Source organism: Austrofundulus limnaeus, unplaced genomic scaffold (assembly GCF_001266775.1).
Source record: "Austrofundulus limnaeus strain Quisiro unplaced genomic scaffold, Austrofundulus_limnaeus-1.0 Scaffold40, whole genome shotgun sequence".
Classification (NCBI taxonomy): Eukaryota; Metazoa; Chordata; class Actinopteri; order Cyprinodontiformes; family Rivulidae; genus Austrofundulus; species Austrofundulus limnaeus.
In genome coordinates, this window is record NW_013952442.1 from 25,799 (window position 1) to 29,817 (window position 4,019).

The 4,019-nt window shown below is 34.9% G+C and overlaps 1 long non-coding RNA gene across 1 annotated transcript in view; it reads right to left on the reverse strand.

The window, feature by feature from the left end:
* Positions 1-2,375: 2,375 nt before the first annotated feature.
* LOC106516679 (uncharacterized) overlaps positions 2,376-4,019 on the reverse strand; it is a 4,633-nt gene continuing 2,989 nt past the window's right edge. Inside the window, exons 2-3 of the long non-coding RNA XR_001310123.1 lie at positions 2,633-2,726; positions 2,376-2,546 (exon numbers count right to left, since the gene is read on the reverse strand). This is a non-coding gene — a long non-coding RNA (uncharacterized LOC106516679). The remainder of the gene's footprint in view (positions 2,547-2,632; positions 2,727-4,019) is intronic.

Sequence of the window (4,019 nt, forward strand, 5' to 3'; positions counted from 1 at the left end):
CACACACACACACACACACACACACACACACACACACACACACACAAAGGCACCCTCCCTGCTGAAGATGAGCCCTCCACCTTTGTCAACATCCAGTCTGAAGCTGCTCTTCGGTGCATTGTTATGCCAGTGTTTGCGCAAAGAGGGAAGAAAAGAAAAGGAAAGAAAAAGGCCTCAGCGCCACAAAACCCATTAAAGAGCGAGTCCCCGTTTCTCTCTTTGCAGCCATTATGAGTGAGTTCACATTAAAACCCGAGCAGGAGCTGGTTCTCAGCCAAGCCCAGCTAACTGACTCTCTCCCGCTCCGTTTCTTTGAGAAGCCTTTGATGTTAGCGGGGGGCTTTTGCACTCGCAGTGATGGTAGCGAATGATACTTTAAGCGATTCTTTTTTATCCGGCGAGCTTAATGAAAGATTAATGGGTTTGATATTTTTCCCTTGTTTATATTTTATTTAAAAAGTAAGCAAGGGTCCTTGGAACCTGTTAAAAGCTTCTTCCTAATGACTTTATGGATTAGTGGAAGTCACATTATGGTCTTTGAGTTAAAAAAACAACAACAATGACAAGTGCTGATTGTCTTCTCAGCAGTACTGTCTTTGGGTAAAAAGTGCTGACCTTGGTTGCTGTCCCACATGTTTATCTGGACCATACYGGAGCTGTTAGAGATATTTGCTCTAATTTAGCCAGTCTCCTCGTTTAGCTCAGTGTTACTGATGAAACGAGGCAAACATGGTGAATTTTACAGAAACAGTCGAAATATTATCCAGCAGAGAGAGTGAGCAGAAAGCAGACAGCAGAGGAGAAACAACAATAAGMAAAGATTCTATTTTTTAAGAGTCATTTATCTGCAGTAAGTTATACAGAAGGGTAAACAACTCCAGACTACATATTTAATTAATTTGTAAACACAGATCCCTGTCTTTCTTATTTCATGCATATTTTATTAGTAATATGTACAACTGTGTGTACTTGTTAAAAATAGCTTTTTTGTCTCTCGGGTTGTAATTGTCATTCTAAGTTAGATTATTTTCTATTTATTTCATTTGAAGGATTTTTCATTTAATGCTATTTATTCATTTGAAAGATAAATATTTCTCATTTAGAACTAATGTCAAATATAGATGTGTTTCAGGATATGTTTTGACTGATTAACTGAATTTCATACTGTACAGCTTAAGGCTAGTTAAATTCAAAACTTTTTAAGACCGCTTTAACACCACTTGAAATTATATTTAAGACCAACTTCACAATAAACACAAATGTAAAAAATAGTTAGTCAGTGACTGTTTTAGCCAAATGTTTATTTTAGCATAAATCAACTAGCTGCGGGAGGCAATCATTAAATTATTTCAGAAAATAAATTAATGTCACAAATTATTTTAATATTTGAGACAATCTCCCTATGTGTCTATACATTTTAAGACCTCTGAAAGATTGATTTGAGACATTTTAAGGCTAATGAAGGCCTTATTTTTGGACTGATGAATTTAACGCCTCTTAAGACTATTTAAGGATCTGCGGGAACCCTGTTTATTTCATCATTTGTGATTTATTGCAGTCATTTACTTTAAACAGTGACAGGATCAACACGTCTCTTTTTAAAATGTGCCTCAATCCAGTAGTCTAACCATATAATATTTAACATTTCTGGTATATCAGTGCTGACGTAACAGGAACCGCCCCTAGGGGTGGGGCCTGGTTTTCTATAAATAATATGGGTTGATAATGACATGGAGCTTGAAGCCATTTTTGTTTTAGGTTTCCAGGGCTGCACACACTGTGCAATGCATATCTGTGTAGATCTGAAAATAAATGTTAAACTGAGAACTGGATTCGGTTTTCTGCGTATTATTTGGGCATCCGGTTTAAAATATTTTTCTTACAGTGGTCCTGGTGATGAGATGGAAACTGAGAAATTAGTATTATTGTGAATTATTAAGAGCAATGTATTTTGTGTTGTTTTTTATTTTGTCAATCTCATTGGAATTTTTTCAAATTCAATAAAAATTCATTCATTCATTCATTCATTCATTCATTCATTCATTCATTCATTCATTCATTCATTCATTCATTCATTCATACCCAGTTTATTTATTTCTTAATCTGCTTCATCTTGTGCAGGTTGTGAAAGACTGAAACACATAAATCAATACATAATGACTTCACCCATTGATGAAATGAAATGAATGCTCTCACCTGACTTTACACCTCAAACTGTTAATGTTTTACTTTCTTTGCTACAGTATAAAGACCATTACAAGTTTTATTATAAATATTAAGATTTATGATATTACATGGTAATTAATATCATTAAATCCTCATAACAACAGGAGTTAGTACTTTTTTTTAAAAAAAGAAACACACTCTTCTACAGTTCTTAAGTTTTTAATTTTGCTCTGAGGACTTGATGAAAGAGCGTCAGCATGATTTCTTTTAACATGGCAGCTTAAGTGTGAACAAAACCATAAAGATTTAATATTTATAAGCACAACCAATGCATTTTAAGTTTTGTGTGCACGTCACAGTTTTTATGAGAACAAGATGAACTGTAAAAAAATTATTGTGATGTTTAAAACATTTTTTTAGAACGTGGACCTTTCTGTAAACAGACATCTGCACAAAGAACACTGACCTTTTAGAGAGTTGGATCATTTTAAACTTCAACCAGCAAAAGGCATTGTGGGAAATGTAGGATCCCGATTGGCAACCTTGTTCTTTAAGCGGTTCTGTAAATTGAAGGATGTCCATTATTAACTGATTGCAAGAATTAATTGAATGGGGTGTCCTGTGTACCTCAGCTGAGCTTTGGATCTTGACATAGCCTTTAACGTCATGGACCAACTTTTAGCTTTCGGTTTCAAAACTTGATACAGAATGTACTAAAATATTATAGAGGTTGCAGTTAAGTTTAAGTGACAGGAAGTCAATGTAWTCTGTTGGAATACTGTTTTTAATTTGACAACACAGAATAAAAACAACTGCCTACAAAAAGAGCTGGRAGTGGAGATGTGCTCAGATCTGCTGACAGAAACTTTATCCTGATGTAAAAGCATTTACATTTTTATCATTGAAAACATGAAGAGCTACCAGGTACATAAAAACAAAGAAAATTACATTTTTTAAAATATAACTTGCAGTACATCTACAAATAATTTACYCATTAAAGATGGTCGCCACAGCCAACTACACATAATGACCTAGAGGTTGGCGTGGTAGCTGAGACTTTGTCTCAACACATAATCTGAGCGCTAATAACAACTGTACTAAATGTCTGTCTTTTAGCAAAACATGTCAAAAACCACTTTATAGATAATGGTGAACCTTTTAGAAACTAATCATGGGATGTACAAGTTATTAATTATTAGAGCTAACACAATTCAAGATGGCTGCCACAGCCACTGAATCAGAGAAAATACAAAAGTAATGTTTTAACCTATTTATGTAAATATGATTCAGTGATTTTTACAGCTATTGTGCAACATTTTAGTGCGTTATTAGCTGAGAGTCATTCACAACACAAGTATCAAGTGCACTTTATTGTGTCAAGTATTTGCTTAGAGTTGTAGTACCATTAGAAACAAGTTGTTTTCTGTTAGCAAAATATCTCATGAAAAGCAGGACAGTTGTAATGAAACTTTTAGAAAGTGATCATTGGATGTAWATCTACAACTGGTTACGTTTYGGATTTGACCCAATTCAAGATGGCCACCACAGCTAAATCATATTGTTTAACACAATTAATTTAATTTTACATGTTGATCTAAAACTTAATGTGGTAGAAGCTGAGAGTCATTCACAACACAAACTGTGAGCATGACTTTTCATGAAATTGCCTAGAACTGCATAACATTATGCTCCAAGTTTGACCAAAAGGCTATAACTTGATATGCTCTGGATAAAATTTAGGCACAAAAAAAAAMCCCTGAGGGGAGTGTTTAGGAGGGGAACAGTTTGTTTCTGCATGTAAGGAGTGTCCATTAGCCCTGAGGCTAGCAGAACCCCCACCCTTCCCCAACCCC